The sequence below is a fragment of the Vombatus ursinus genome, unplaced genomic scaffold (assembly GCF_900497805.2).
Source record: "Vombatus ursinus unplaced genomic scaffold, bare-nosed wombat genome assembly UNPS02000582.1, whole genome shotgun sequence".
Lineage (NCBI taxonomy): Eukaryota > Metazoa > Chordata > Mammalia > Diprotodontia > Vombatidae > Vombatus > Vombatus ursinus.
The window spans coordinates 5,863,052-5,880,177 of NW_020940360.1; the positions used below are offsets into that span (position 1 = coordinate 5,863,052).

At 36.5% G+C, this 17,126-nt stretch overlaps 1 protein-coding gene and 1 pseudogene across 1 annotated transcript in view; both read right to left on the reverse strand.

Annotated features, from left to right (window-relative positions):
- ME1 (malic enzyme 1) overlaps positions 1-17,126 on the reverse strand; it is a 264,699-nt gene that overhangs the window by 85,763 nt on the left and 161,810 nt on the right. The window lies entirely within an intron of this gene.
- LOC114039255 lies at positions 5,289-5,388 on the reverse strand (annotated as a pseudogene).

A 17,126-nucleotide genomic window follows, 5' to 3' on the forward strand; every position in this document is an offset into this window, starting at 1 on the left:
TTAACTTTTGTATTTAACTTTCCAATTGGCTGATTTTACTTTTAAAGAAGTTGTTTTCTTTGGTCAATTTTTTTCCCCAATTTGGCCAATTCTGTTTTTTTAAAGAGTTGTTTTCTTCTGTCAATTTTTGTGCCTCTTTTTCCAAGCTGTTTCATAATTTTCTTGTAGAACTCTCATTTCTTTTCCCAATTTTTCTTCTACCTCTCTTACTTGATTTTTTAAATCCTTTTTGAGTGCTTCCAAAAGGACTTTTGGGACTTGGTACCAATTCACAATCCTCTTTGAGGCTTCACATGTAGGCATTTTGACACTGTTGTCCTCTTCTGAGTTTGTGTTTTGATCCTTCCTGTCGCCATAGTAGCTTTCTTTGGTCAAGGCTCTTTCTGGTTTTTTTTTGTTTGTTTGGTTGTTTTTTGTTTTTTTTTTGCTCATTTTACAAAGTTGAGCTCTGCTCCAGGGGCACAGGGGGAACTGTCCCAGGCTTCTTGTGCTGGGGAGTAGGGGCTTGGTCCCTGGCTTTCTGTACCAGGGCCTCAGGTGCTTGCAGCTTGCCGACTGCACTAGGATGGCCTGGCATAGTTGTGCCTGTTCTGCTGGGGTTCGGGTTCCGAAGACTTCACAGCTCATTTGTGCTGAGGCTAAGGGACTCCTGCTGGCTTGCCTAGACACCTGTGCTGGGTTGAGCTTCCCTTTTATCCAAGTCCTGAAGTTCTTCTAAGTTGTCTTGGGCTGGAACATTGTTTCACTCCATCTTTTTGTGGGTTCTGTGGCTCCAGAATCCAGTTACAGGCCTTTTTGGGGAAACTGGGGAAAGCTCAGGCAACTTCCTGACTTATCTCTGCCATGTTTGCTTCACCCTTCTCAAAATTATTTTCATAATTACCCCCTTTGATCCTTAAAGTAACTGTCTTTAATGGATGGCTAAGGCCTAAGGACACACAAAAGGACACAAAGGGATGGCTAAGGCCTAAGGACACACAATTTGGGCAATGCAAAATACCAGAGGGGGCAGTCCCTACTAAGGCTCATTGACAAAATCTATTGGGGGCAGCCCCCTTCAGTATGCATGTTGTACAAAGAAAAATGAACCATGAGGATTGAATGAGAGAGAATGGTAAACATTCAGTCTCTTAATAACCCACTTCCACTGTGATTTCATTAGTTCATCATATCTTAGGCCTCAGAAGTCTCATGTAGTTGTCTGGTTTCCAAGAATATCTGCAGTTGTCTGGTCATCTGCAAACCTCTCCTCTTAGGCAATTTGGAATAGGGTGGTTCTTGAGCAGCTTCTTCTAGCAGATTAGCTTCTCCAATTCAGGTCACTTAGATCCCTGTTAAACTCTCTTGTAAAACAGATCTCAATACAATGTGATACAGTCACTCCAGTCGTGAGTTACTGACTGTATTAAAGTGCACCGAGAACTAGCTCAAACCTTAAGGCTCTAATCTTGTTAATAACAGAGTTACAAGAATCTGAAATTAGGAACCCCTATACTAGAGAATTTACACTTTCCCACAGTCTTTACGGCTCATGTATTTACCTAAATCAGGTACTTGATTTAGACACTGCCAACAACAGGCTGAAGGGAGAATCTAACAGAATGTATAAAGATCTGACTTGCAGAATGAGTCCTTCTTAAAAAACAGAAACAAAAACAAAAACAGGGCAGCTAGGTGGCGCGGTGGATACAGTACTGGCCCTGGAGTTGGGAGGACCTGAATTCAAATCCGGCCTCAAACACATACCACTTACTAGTTGTGTGACCCTGGGCAAGTCACTTAACCCCACTGCCTAGCAAAAAAAAAAAAAACCAACCCAAAAAACCAAAAAAACCAAAACAAACAAAACAACAACAACAACAACTTGATATTTACCAATGTAGTTACATGAGCTAAGGTTAAGAGTGCCTTTTAAATTGTCATTGACTCCACTATCGTTTAACCTCCCTAAACTGGTGTTCATTTATTTCTTTCTTCATCTCAGATTCAAGCTCCACAAAGAGAAGAAACTTCAGTTTTATTAGCAAATTGTTATGCTGATATATTTAGGCATATATATAAAATTCTGAACCCAGTTCTTAAAACTTGTTATTAGAAGATACCATGCCAAAAGTCACTCTCCCTATTCTTCCCTGAAACAAAACTCCACCTGAAGTAATTCACAGACATCATTCCCATGGGGTTGTTGGCATTATAGATCATTGACTCAAACTATTTCTCAACGATCATACTCGGAATCAGACTCAGAATAATATCAATTGCAGACCCATAAGATTTAGCCTTAAACATTAAGTTTCATATCTTGGGCTATCATATAATGGTGAATCATTTTTTTTTCTAATATAAAACAAAATATAACTCATTAAATATTTGACAGTTTGCAAACATTTTTGTCACATTCTTTTAAGAGCTCAATTCGTAACAGCATCCAAATAAAAGAGGAAGTTACCTTTTCTAACAGCATTTCTGATACAATGGTTTCTTAAATTTTATAATATAAAAAATAAATTAATAACATACAAAATGCCAAATATTTAAAACTTATTACCAATCAGGTGATATTAATTCAATCAAATGCATTTCATCTTTATAATAGTCATATCTTAACGAAATATGGAGTAATTACACTCAACAATAGTTTTTATAGTGCTTATCATATGCCTGGCTTTTTCTTGGTTTGTACAGCTTAATTCAAAGAATTTCTGAGCCGTGTTTTCTGTAGTACTTTAAAATGTTTAGTGTTTGATTTTTTTAGTTGTACTTTGAACTTCTGAAATGTATCTGCAAATCTGTTAACTTTAAATGCCAATTTTTAAAAGTACCTTTTTAAGTAGTAGATCAATTTGTTCAACTGAATTCCCATAAAGTCTGATTATTATAGTGCTTATCCTCTGCCCAAAAAAGGCACTTTGTTTGTAAACACACACACGTATATTCATTGTATTCATTGTAGGACATTTTATTAAAACAATAGTTAGTGAATATCTAGAATAGAAGTACTGATTAGAAAGAGCCAACATGATTTCCCTCAAGAACAGGACAAGCCAGGCTAAACTAATATGCTTCTTTAACAAAGTTACTAGAATGGTAGATCAGGAAAATGTGTTAGAGTTTACCTACATTTTAGCCACGCATTTGACAAAGTCTTTCATGCTGGGTTTTTTTTTTTGTTTTTTGTTTTGTAAACAATATTTTATTTTTTCCAATTACATGTAAAGATAGTTTTCAACATTCTTTTTTTTTATAAGAGTTTAGGTTCCAAAATTTTCTCCCTTCCTTACCCTCTCCTCTTCCTAAGACAGCTAGCAATCTGATTTCGGTTATACATGTGCAATCATGTTAAACACATTAACATTAAACACATTTCCACATTAGTTATGCTGTGAATGAAGAAACAGAACAAAAGGGACAAACTGTGAGGGGAAAAAAAGCGAAAACCCCCCAAAAAGTGAAAATACTATGCTTCAATTTGCATTCAGACTCCATAGTTCTTTCTTTGGATGTGGGTAGCATTTTCCATCACGACTCTTTTGGAATCGTCTTGGATCATTGTAGTGCTGAGAACAGCTAAGTCTATCATAGTTGATCATTGCACAACATTGCTGTACTATGTACAATGTTCTCCTGGTTCTGCTCACTTCACTCAACATCAGTTCATATAAATCTTTCTAGGCTTTCCTGAAGTCCACCTGCTCATCATTTCTCACAGAAAAATTGTATTCCATTATATTCATATACCACAACTTATTCAGCCATTCCCCAACTGATAGGCATTCCCTCAATTTCCAATTCTTTTCCACCACAAAAAGGAGCTGCTATAAATATTTTTCTTTTTTTTTCCTTTTTAGTGAGGTAATCAGGGTTAAGTGACTTGCCCAAGGTCATACAGCTAGGAAGTATTAAGTGTCTGAGGCTGGATTTGAACCCAGGTCCTCCTGACTCCAATGCCAGAGATCTATTCACTACGCCACCTAGCTGCCCTCTTATTTTTGTCCTTTTTAATGATCTCTTTGGGACACAGAACTAGTAGTGGTACTGCTGGATCAAAAGGTATACACAGTTTTATAGCCCATTGGGCATAGTTCCAAATTGCTCTCCAGAATGGTTGGGTAAGTACACAATTCCACCAACAATGCATCAGTGTCCCAATTTTCCAACATCTTCTCCAACATTTATCATTTTTCTTTTCTGTAATATTAGCCAATCTGATAGGTGTGAGGTAGTACCCACATAAAATTTTCAACTGAATCAATTCTTGATTTGTAATTACTAATGGCAATATTTAAATCTCATTTTTCCCAAAGGTCCACTGGTTTCAGTTAGCTCATGTTCAAAAAAATTCATGGTGGCACTCCCAGTTCCCCTTAACTATTTCTTTATTTCTTTAAAGCACTCAAAGAGCCAAATAAATTATTTTATTTTCCTAACTTAACCCTACAAGTGTACCTTAATAAGGCAGATAAAGGGCACATCTCTTCTTACCCTGAGGCTTTTTGGTTGTAACCCAGGCAGGAAAAGCTACTTACTATATTTTTTCTACAAAGGCTTTTAATATAACTATTTAAATCAGACCAAAGAAATAAGCCTTTCTCTATCAATCTGTTAATTAATGTGTATTTGTTAAACTTCCACTTAACTCTTAAAGTACGAAATTTTCTTTGTGATCTCACGATTGGGGAAGGGAGACAAGTAGTACCTAACAGAGAGACATTTCTCTAAAAATTCCTCAAATATAATCAAAACCCTCTTTCTTCTATTTGCTTAAATTCCTCTATTCGTATTAGTTTTCATTCCAGTGAATTTTTCTTTACATTTCAGTGCAAGTCTTTATTACACAAAACCAATTAATTGCAATACCGTCACTTTTTTGTTGTTGTTCTTTAAGGTTCACAAATGCATAGTTTATTCCAATTTCTTTGAGGCACTTTGAGCAATTAGAATTGGTAACAGTTTCACAGCCCTTAGAAGTGATAAAACTATGACACCGTAATGAACTCCAGCCAAATAAACCCAAACACAACTCACTGGGTACAAGTGCAAAATTTAAGATCCCCCCTAGTTCCTCACTGTACAGGGTCAGAGATTTCAGTAAACAAGATGACTTCACAGAAGAAGTCATCTATCTCCATCTCAAAGTTAACCTTGTCTATGCTAGAAAAGCAGTCGTCCACCCGTTTTACAAAGGAGTTTACTTGGCAATGATCAGTGGATCATCTATAGCCCCAACTATGGTTTTTCAACTTATGGTCTATCACATAAAAGCAACTTTCATTTTGGTGGCGGTACTTAAAAATATGCAATGCTTCACGAATTTGCATGTCATCCTTGTACAGCGGCCACGTTAATCTTTGCATCGTTCCAATTTTAGCATATGTGCTGCCATCACACTGGTTCAATTAAATGTAAATTAAACAACAGTACCTTTGACTGACATAAAAGAGTATACTCATACAAATTCTTTGACTTTTAAAAAGACCTATCAATTTCACTACTCTGTGATAGTAAACCAGCGTCAAGATACTATTAGGAAACACCCTGTTTTCCAGAACTAAGGCCCAGCAAACAGGCATCACAACAATCCTTTGCGCCCACCATCTCAATGAACACTGTTGCAACTAAATCATAGAAATAATGGTCTCTGACCTTGGGCAAGCACCAACAAATCCAGACATAAAGCTCTTGCTATGAATGTACTTTTTGTCACTAGACAACCTTACCTCACTGCTGCTATTGTGCCTCACCACTATTGTTACCTTATACTGTTTGACTCTTTGTCTAGCCACAAGTATATAAAGTATATAGCCACAAGCCCCACTGCCTCAGGTCCCCCACTAGAGGTAGGGCTCTGGCACATGCATCCTTGCTTACAAGCTGTTTTCCTCACTTTGACATTAAATTTCTGTTTGATTCCTGACTCTCCAGTCTCTAGCCTGCTCTGTTTGGCTCTGGCCACCCACAGGTTAGAGGCCAGTTTGGTCCAGTTGATATTAACTGATGTCAGAAGTGGGGCTGAACACAGAACCAGGCCACTGGACTCTGGTACCAGAAGGAACTGACCAGGAGCCACTGAAGACTCATTTTTCTGGAGTCCTAACCCCTCCTCCCATCTGTTAAGTCCTCTACCCTCGTCTCTGCTCCAATCCTCCAACCTCCTTTCTTGGTCAAGCCTGCCACTCTTTGTGAGGAAAGCCCCTCCAGTGACTGTTTGTCCTGGATCACTCTGGTAAAGATATCCTTTCTTACACTGCACACCTTGGTTAATTGGCCCCTCTGAGTGCCTCTGCTGTTTTTAAACTGTATGCCTCTGTAAAACTGTAACTGAGCACTTCTGTTGTTTCTTTAAACTACATGCCTCAGTAACTGTGTGCCTTTGTTAAAATTAGAATTTTAACGGCACGCTGTGTTAGAATTGTGTGTCTGTATTGTCGTTTTGACTGTGTTTCTCTCTTTGTAAAAAAGTTAAAATGTCTGTGTCACATCTGTGTTGTTTGTGGATTCTGTTACCTTAAAGATTTAAAATGCAGCCAGTCAGAAAAACTTCTAAAGGCCAAGGAGTTTAGAACACTGGGAAAGATTAATGAACTTTCACACTTGATGCAATTGTCTCAGTAAGCAGGACTAACTCCCACTTTAGGCTTTCTGTGAGAGATTAGGTAATTAAAAAAAAAAGTCAGATAATCAAAGTCTGTAGAAATCCTAAAAAATATTTTAGCATATTTTGGAGGTTTAAAGATTTATAATTTTTAAGACTGTAGGGGAGAACTGAGAATTTGGGTAATTCCAGGAACTCCCTCCCTTCTGAAGTATCTTAGTAAGTTTTTTAGAGCCATTTTTTTTACAGGTATTTGGAGGGGTTTGGGGGAGAGCTCAAGCAAGTCACTGCTTTTACTCCACCATCTTGGTTCCACCCCTCTCTTAGTAAGTTTTGGGGTATCACTCTGTACAACCTGTTTTAAGGAAAAATAAGGATTAAATTTCATATAAGATAAAGTAGACGGCATTTCTCCTTGAAGATTTATAGCTTCATTATTCTAGGGCAATGAAGGAAGGCAGCTAGTTTGGCAGTAAGCCCAGAGTGAAGGGAAAAAACAAAACAGGTAAATGGTTTGCATTTTATAGCAACCTCTTGTGACTCCCTCAGGTGACAGCCCCTCACCCTCTTATTCTGTTAACCCCTCTAATCTCAGATAAGGTTCCCAAATTAAGGTGTTGAAAAAAAATGCTGGAAAAAAAATAGGGAAACTTGAATTACATTCCACTTGTAGAAATTTATTAGCTGTATAATCTTAAGCAAGTTATCTCTGTTTGCCCCAGTTTCCTGATCTGTAAAGAAAAAGATAATAATGGTATCCACCTCCCAGGGTTGTTGTGAGATCAAAATAATATGACAATTTTAAAGTACTTAACACAATGACTAGCATATGCCAAGCAAAACACTATTATTTCTTTAATTGAATGTAATTGTTCCATACCTGATAACTCTAAAGTGGTTTTAAAATGCCAAAGGTATCAATATTAATGATTTTTATATGGGATAATTTGGAAATGAAATTGCAGTTATCTGAAGTTTTGCTTCATATTTTAAATACATGATACTGTTTGTGTTATTATTGTATTTCTAAATTCTCTTATACTGTGAAACTTGAAAGACTATTGTTACAGAAATGCTGTTAGTCAAAACAACTTTTTAACCTGGATGCTATTACACATGAACTGGGCTTTTAAAAGAATGTAATAAAAATAGGTATTTGAAAACCAGTAAATATTTAATGAGGCATATTTTGTTATAAAATAGATAATGATAACAACAGTAAGATTAATAGTGAATTTTTATTTGAAAATTCTTGGCTATTATGAACGTGCACAGATAGGGTGGTTAAAAGATGTAGCTTCAACATATTAATGAGTCAGTAATCAGGTATTTGCTGTATGTTTGAAGCCCCAGAATATGGGTAGTTTTAATTTATAACTAAAGGATAAATTACATGGTAACTGTTAGGAAAATATCAAGAAAGATATTCAAGCCCTAGTCGTGGTTAGTGAAATTTTGCTATTCAAGGTAAAATTTCCTGAGACTGTAATTGACTATCATTCTGAGCTTTGATGACGGGGATAATTGTCTGAAGTTGTCATGAAGGCAATAGTAGAAAATGGCATGTAATGCAGTCTGGGAATTGCTAAAGGTGGATGTCTGTACATGGGAAAAGTTTTGGGCATGACCTTGGCATGGCCCCAGGTAAGATCCTCCTGACTCTATTTCCCTATTGTGCCATTTCCTTTCTGAAAAGGAAATGTCCCCACCTGGTTAATCCTGAGCCTTGCTTTTGATACCCTCTGTGATTACATGACTGGCTGTCAGAGAGGACTCATGCCTGAGTTAATGGAGTTTTTCCCTCTGTTATGACATATGACACATAATTATGTCCCTAATTTTCCTTTTATAGTAAATTTCTATAATCAAGAAGTTTTGTAAGTACAATACTAAATCTATTACATAAGAGATTTAAATTGGAACATCTCTGAGTTACTATAATAGGATGCAAGTATGAACATCTTACAATTTTAACCTGTATTTGTGGTCAAATAATAATATAGGGATGATATCCTCCTAAGGGGGAAATGATTAGACAAAGTAAAAAAAAAAAACCACAAAGATATAATATAAAAGTTTTCTAAATAAATGGAATAGTAAAATTTGAGAAAGAAAGGATTATATGATTGGCTTCCAAATTTATCTATCATGGAAATTCAGGCTTTGAGTATGTCTTAGTAATTAGTTCTCAAAACTGGATTAAGATTTTACAAATAAATTGTATGGATAACGGTAAAGAAAGTAAAATTATTTTCCCATTATTAAAGTGTCTGTCTGATAATTTTAAAAAAATTCTTATATCAGGTACAGGATTTAGGTAAGCACAGAAACAGCAAATGCTATATAAACTGCAATTCTCTAAAGTTTTAAGATTGGAGAACCAAATTTACTAAATTGTATTAAGCCTTGTTCCTAGCAGAGTTATCTAGGAACCTCTAGATTTGGAACCAGAAAAGCAGAGACCCTTTTAAAGCTGTCCTGAGAATAAGCCAAGAAAAGCTATCTGGGGACAAGATAACTACATGAGACACGTGGGACTCGAAACGTGCTGACTAAATGAATATTAAGAATGGGTTACAAGGATACAAGGAGGCTTGATGTAAGTTAACATTGGTGATAATTACTGTATTGCTTTGAATGGTTACTTTGGTGACATGTAAATCTCCTTTCTCAGACCTTGTCCATTGTAAGCCCTCCAAGTAGTCTGATGTGACCTGACTTAATGTAATTATGATAATGAATTTATGAAAAATTTTATTGCGTTGTTTGAACTGAGCCCTGAATACTTGGGAAACTAGATCATCTCTATGTGCTGTTTAGAGATCCTTAACCAAAGACTTATGTTATGCTAACCAGAAACTCAGGTCCAAAGATTGGTGTGAGGACTTTTCTCACAACTGTACATTTCAAGCAACCCCAGGTCTTATCTGAAAACTGGCAATCAATCATTGTCTCTGAGGGCCCCTACCAGGCCCTTCTGACTACTCCCACAGCTGTCAAATTTGTGGGTGTGGATTCCCAGATCATCTGAAGAAAGCCCCTGCTCTTGAGTCGACATCAGAACTCTCTAGCGACCCTCAAGGTTGTTCTAGTATGGACCCAGAAGCAGTCAACAACCAAATGAGACTGTTGTCCCAAGATTCTGGATGAGGGCTAAGTATACTGTTCTAGTCTCTGCTCTCCTCCCCCCTCTTTTTTTTATGTGCCCAACCACCAAGACACTATTCAAGCATGTGCTGGCATTTCCTCTTTCTACATTCTTGGCCCCACTCTATTTTCTGCTTGCAACAAACAATGGCTAGCAATGATACCTAGGATATACTTCTCCAATAGGTCCCCTCAAAGAACTGCCTTTCTGGGATAAAAATGCTCATCCTGGCCCAACTGGCCTCTCATGGCATCTTAGCTTATACCTGCCTTTTTATTGGCAGGGGATCTTTCAGACCCCCTGTCATTGGTCAAAAGGGGGAAATGTCAAGATATTAGGAGATAACCTGCCTTTTAGAGCTAAGGCCCAGCAAGCAAGCTGTGCCCTGAGCTTGGCATAACAACAATCCTTTGTGCTCACCCTCTGGTTGATCTCAGCCACAGCAAAATCCCAAAATTGTTCCATATAATTATAGTACTGCTTTGACCAGTACCAAGTGTTCTCTGAGCTCAAACAAGCACTTACTATATCCATGCTCTGGTCAAGAAGTCTTGCTATGAAACAAACTCATTACCCCTCACTATCAGAACTACAGCTCACTGCACAGCCACTGGTATAAGTACTGAGATCTTCACACACTAACGTGGATCTCCCTTACAGGGGTGGGGCTTCAGCACATGTCGTTGCTTACAAACCATTTCCCTCACTTTGAAATTAAACTTCTGTTTGATTCCCAGCTCTTCAGGCCTTTTCTGTTTGGCTCTAGCCATCCACAGAGGCCAGTTCAGTCTGGCTGACAGCAGATTATTATTCTTTGTGATTTATGGTAAAATGTGCCTCAATGTTAAATGGTCAACAATGACTTACATAAGAAATAGCCTTTGATCTGTATCATAATACATCATAATACAAATATTATATGATACAAAAAAGCATTGTATCATAATGATTTCTTGATTTAAAGTATGTGCTTTTATAAAAAACACTAATGAATATTAATTAGAGCTAATAGGAATTGTTCTACTGAAAAAACGGTATCTGATAGACTACAATTTTTTTTAAAGATTTGATGGTGTAACTTTTTGTCTATTGCCTTTAATATCAAACAATCCATTTCTCCTGCTTTCTTACCTTATCAGTCTACTAATCACAAAAAAAAAATTAAGTTTTCCTTATTTTTCAGTTTTTTTCCTGATCTTACAATAAACTTTTTTTCTCTTGGGGAGCACTTTGAGATTCATCTTCAAATGGAGAGTTCCAATATAGGGCTGATAACAGGGCTTGCTTCATGTCTTCATATTGGTTGTTTAAAAGCAAAAAGCAACAAGCAATAGAAGGACAAATAAATTCCAGCTTTATTTACTTTTATTCTTTTGGGTATTGAAGGTGGTCTAAAAATTTTCCTATTCTGCCTTGTAATGAAAAAAAAAAATCACATTTTCATCCTGTAATAATTTGTCATTCCATTTAAGTGCAGTTATAAAGTGTACCTTTTAAAGAACTTGTATTCTACACCAAAGTCAAAACCAATTCCAGAGTGGCACCCAAAAACTTCAGATTCTGAGCCTAACAAACTGAAACTGCTTTAGAAGTATTCAGTTGATCAAAAAGTAGATGTGACTGCTCTTGTTGAGTGCTGAGACTTGAGCAATTACAGATCTAATCTCAATCCTTAATTCTCCAACATAATACTTTAATGCTAAATAGCAAACTTATTTAATTTTAAGTTCTGATCTGTGGAATTAATAAAACTCAGGAGTTCTACTAATTTCTCTTGTACTATTTTCCTGAGCTTCTTCTCTTAACACATCTCTGAATTTCACTGAATCTTTCTTAAACAGATTCCATGATTAATGAAACAGTTCTTAAAATTCAAACTGTAACTTTAAAAGGCATTCAATTCATTTCAAAGTTCCTCCTTTTTGTGAAATAATCTAATAAATCACCGAATTTTTGTTTTCATCAAGCTTTTCTGGTACCCATCAAAACTCATCAAGATACTCTTAAAAACATTCAAATCTGAATTTAGAAATTTCCAGTACAGAAATTAATTACTTTTCTGTTTCATAGATTTATTCTCTAACTAGTTTTTTTTTTTTTTCATCTCAACAATCTCCAATATGGCCTATGTTAGAAACATAGAGGAAAAAGAGAAACTTTCAAAAAGTTTTACTTTTTTCCCCAATCTTTTTCTCCTAGCTAATCTGACTAAGAGAAGAAGCTAGGCTGAGTTATAAAGACAACATAAACACTTGGAAACATCAGCAGGCATGGATTAGAGGAAGGCACAGATAAGATAAGACAGACATTTACAGGAGCGGGCCCTTTTGTTTTGAGTGAGATCATTCAAGACAAATTCTTAACTTTCAAAGTGTAGAGTAATCAAAAGTTCTAAATAGTGTCAAAAACAAATCCCTGAATCCTTAGCATTCTTGGACCATGCCTAGCACAGCTTAACAGCTCTTTTCTTTATCATCCCTGGTTGGATAGGGAGTTTGTCCTTATCCTAGGATGAAGGAAATTTACCCAAAGGGAATCCTGTCAGAATGCACACGCTTTGATGCTGTATCTCTTCGCAAGGGTCCCTAGCAAAGAGTTTTCTTCCCTGTCTTAAAAGAATTTCTTTGAGGATGCTTCCGCTAGAAATTCCTGAAGTCTCTAGCTTGCTTCTGAGCAGTTCCCATGAAGATGTTCCTAAAATGTCCAAGGAGCCTTCAATGTAAGTCCTTTCCTACGAGGACATTCTCTGCTCTGTCCCTAAGGTAAAAATGCTCCATTATCTAAGGATTTTTTTAATGTAATTTTCCAATTATTTTCAGTGAATAAATAGGCTCTCTCATTCAAAGTAATGAGAGCTACTCTGGGGGGGCTTAATTTGATGATCTCTGGGAACTCAATGAAAACCCAAACCTCCCTTCTAATGGTAGCGAGGTTTCCAGGAGTTGGAAGTCCTTATCCAAAGAGTCAAACAGTTGTTTGGTCTCTGCCCCTAGTCCTGATGGCCTAATGGATGTGGTAGCCACAATCCCTCTGTGGCCATACCAGTTTTCCCCCTATGGGTTCACAGATACCCCAAGAAGTCTAGTCACAGACCACTTGGCTCATAGGTCTAAAGGAGACCCCAGGTGGCCTTAACAGACATTCCCTCCTGACAGCTCAAGGTGTTCCAGTTAGCAGCCCTTGCTTTAGAGATTGCTATCATTGCTATCTACTTATAACAATCTTCGGGTGGCAGCCACCAACCTTTGTACCTGAGCACATCAGTTCATAGCTAGGGAGTCTCCTAAAGAAACACAGGTTACCCCCACTGGCCCCTTTTCAGGTGACCAGCAGATTAAGTATTAGTCCTGGTGCCCAGTTTATGGCTAAGAGCTATAATGTAGTGTTTTATACACAGAAAGATCCAGAGAACTGATTCCACAATGAAAGACAGGTTTTGACAATCAATAATTGTCAATTTAAAATTAATTTTACACTCAAAACTCCACTTATACTAAAATATTTTAAAGAAAAAGTAGTAAGGGAAAAAAGGAAGTTCTAAAAAAAAAAAAACCAAAAAAAAAAAACTGGCTAGTTCCCCAGACGTTGTAGTCCGCAAGAGCATGTTCTGCTGGTGGAAAGGGGAAGTATCACTAACATCATAAAATCAGTATAATGATTAGTTTTTGACCCTCATTTTCAAAGAGAGGAGGAGAGAAAAAGGAAAAAAAATCAATTTGGTGCATACTTTAAATTTCAAAGATTTGTTATTAGTTTTCAGTTTTTCCTAATTTTAAAATTCACCTAACTACGTTAGAGCCTTTCTAACTAAAAGTATGTAACGCAAAAACACCAAATTTGTTAGTACTTTTTCAAGCTCAATTAGGGATCCCTGTAAAAGTAAAAGTAAAGAAACCATTAATTTAGAAGTCAACGCAGACTCACCACCTACAGTTTTGAAGAGGCTCAGAGAATTTGGATGCAAAGGTTGAGGAGAGTCCAACCTCCCAGCGCCATCCTTTTCCCAGGAGCCAGCAGTGAAAAGATTTGTCTAAGGTATGTTCCTTTTTGGGTCCCTTGGGGAGGGTGGCCAAAGGAGATTAGGATCTGCAGCTCAACCTCCTAGCTGGTTTGCCAAAATGTGTGCCTCAAAAATCCAATCTGCAACTAAAGGATACTGAGGCAGAGCTCTGAGAATGATCAATTTATTAAGGAGACTGCTGGTTCCTTAGCAATTGGATCCAAGAACTTCCTCATGGTCAAGGATTCGTCTGCTCATGGACTGGGCCCTTTTATAGGCCTTGGATGGTCCTTAAAAATAGAATGAGGCATTATAATTCATGACAGGTCATTTTCAGAAACCAGGGAACTCCTATGATTGGCCAAGGTAGATGTCCATCAATCCTTACTAATTTTTCAGCAGCACTCTTGGGCCTTCCACAGGCCATCTTAGCAGGGGCTTTCCACAGGCCATCAACCATAAATGTTTGGTTAGCAGTATTCTGGGGCTTAAGGACATTATACAAGGGGACAAGGAAGCTGTGGTTTTTCAAACACAGTTCTTTTAGGAGGGGTGGTGTTGGTGGGGGAATAGTGCTAATACAAAATTTCTAACACAAGTTAATATAAGTTCTTATGACAGGTCTAACTGATAAAGTATAGATCTAGCCTATAAATCAAATACAAGTAATATTATCACTATATGGCAGGTTAATTAATTATAACTTAGATAACTCTTATCTTATCACCATTAACAAAATCAAACTTAATTCTATTCTATTAAACCCATTATACAATCACTGATACCAATAAATAAACATGAACTGAGCAAATACTGATTAAATTGAGGAAGGGTATCAAAATTATTTTCACAGAACAAGTTACATATAGCTAGAAGATGAAGGACTGAATTAGACTGACTCACAAATTGGTGACATCTCAAAGTCTTGGTCTTTGGGGAAAGGCCAGCTGTATATTACTCCCTATAATCATTAACAGAATGATAATAAAGGAGTTTTTTGAATTTTTATGACCATACCTCCTGCAAAAACCAATTCTAAACATAGAGAATAACAAAAAATATTATCTATGATTCCAATTTTTTTTACAATTCAAATGAATCTATGTTTAAACACTGCTATCCAAGTTTTGCCCTGTTCTCAATTTAGTCAAAGTATATATAACCATATTATGAAATACAATCACGCATTCCAACTCAAAACAAATATTTTCTACAAGTAAAATCATAACTCACAGCTCATGAAAATAAATAAAAATTTCACGATTAAAAAATTTTACTTCTATAGTGAAGCATTTTTCCTTTTTTTTTAAAAAAAAGCTGCTTTTGTCCCAAGCACTGTCTTGTTCTCTCTCTCTCACACACACACATATATTTCATGATGATAATAATTTCAATTGTTTTTTACTGTCTAAAATCAGTTATAATAATTTAAAACAATACCATGCTTTTATTTAGAGTAGGTTCTTATGCCTATGGTAAAGAATCAACTTCATGTCATATGTCATGAATTTTTTTAAGTTATTTGATAACATTTCTGTTATTCCAGTTAAATCTTCTTCTGCCAAGTCACTTCAACTATATAAATATTTGAGTTCCAATAACATTTCCAGCTATACGGTTATATATCTGTTAACTCCTTCACGGCAATTAAAAGATTATTTCATTTTAGTTGTATATGAAAGTGGGGGAAAAAAGCTTGACATGAAATTAAATTCCACAAGTATTTAATAAATGCCTGCTATATGCTAAGTGACAAAATGATTTTTAAAAAAACTGGTCCCTATCCGAAAGGACTTTATAACCTACTAAGGAGTAGAATATGGGTTAACATAATTTGTTTGAAAATTAGAAGTCTATAATGCTTCTGTTAAATTACTTTAAAATAATTTGCAATCTCATCATCAACTGCATACTCCCTCCCCCCCAAAAAAACCTGACATTGTAAGAAATAGGGTTTCTATCCCCAACTCAATTAATGTCATCACAGAAAACTCAAATACCTGGATTGAATAACACAATCAAAGGTATAAATTAGATGTGAACAAACCTATAATCAATTTGAGAGGTCTGAAGTGTTCTGATTATTGGATGAAGGCAAATGGTATAACACACAAAATATTTTGATATTAGCAGAAATAATCAGATACCCCTTTGGGCTTATGCGTATAACAAAACAATCCAGTTTGGAATAGTGCATTCCAGGAGGCCAATCTAGTGGTAAAGTTTTCCAGCCAAGCCCCTGAAAGAGAACTGTTTGAGGGAGGAGGGGAAGAGACTTTTTTTCTCTCCACCCCATCCCAGGGAAACATGTGAATTCAGAGGATCCACCTGAGGTTCCTACTGATGACTGGGGGAGGTGGGGTGGGGGAGAAGGGACGAGGAAGGGAGAGGGGTCAGTAGCTATGTCCCTAGAGCAGAATGGCTGATTGTAGCATCTTTATAGAGAGCAAACCCTCCCCGCCAAAAAAACAAAACAAAACAAAAAAGGGACAAAATAGACACTTGGAGGAAAAGCAGCTTCAAGCATCTATCCTTAGATATTATAAATCCTTACATAAATCCTTAGAGCCCAGTGGACAGCTACAACTAAGGGAGAAAAGGACTTTCTGCAATCAGGAGCTTGGAAATTACTCTTTGGTCATATTTGTTCTCTAGGTTTTAAGCCCATTCTCACCATGGATCTCAAAAGAAGAGTACACCTCTGGTTTGGGGGGATATTTCTCTAACAACTGTTCTTGTTATACTGTTTAGTAAACAGAACTTCTAAAAACTAATCAACTCTGGCTGATAATCAGTTGGAAGCACACTCGATGGGGAATTGTGAACAAGAGACCTTCAGCAGCTAACTTTAGAACCCTGAAAGGAGAAATAGTTTTCTCTCAGGACACGGCCCATCAACATAAACGGGATTTGAGGAAGTAGTTCCAGAGGGGATGCTACAGTTCATTTAAGGAACCCTTTTACTTTTTAGGGTGACATCTTATTGTTGAAGAATACAATTTCCATCCACTAAGCATCAGCTTGTTTTATTTATCTTAATATGTGTATGTGTGATATATCTTAAAGTAGTATATAGACATTGGCTATTGTTATCTGAACTTACTTCAAATCTTCATCAAAATTACCAAACCATTAACTGTTAATTTCATTTTTTCTCTGAAACTGTTTAAAAAAAAATGAAAGTAAAGGATGCTCCTTTAAACTTTTTAATCAAGCTGGTTTAAATTAGATAAACTGTTTATAACAGGAGGGAAAGTAAAAGTAGGGAATATGGATAATGACCAAACTACAGCAAAAGTTAAAATTAGTTCAGGACATTCAGCTGGTTGATTTATGTGCTGCTATTCTATGGTGAGTGAATGTTTATGGAAAAAATGTACTATGAA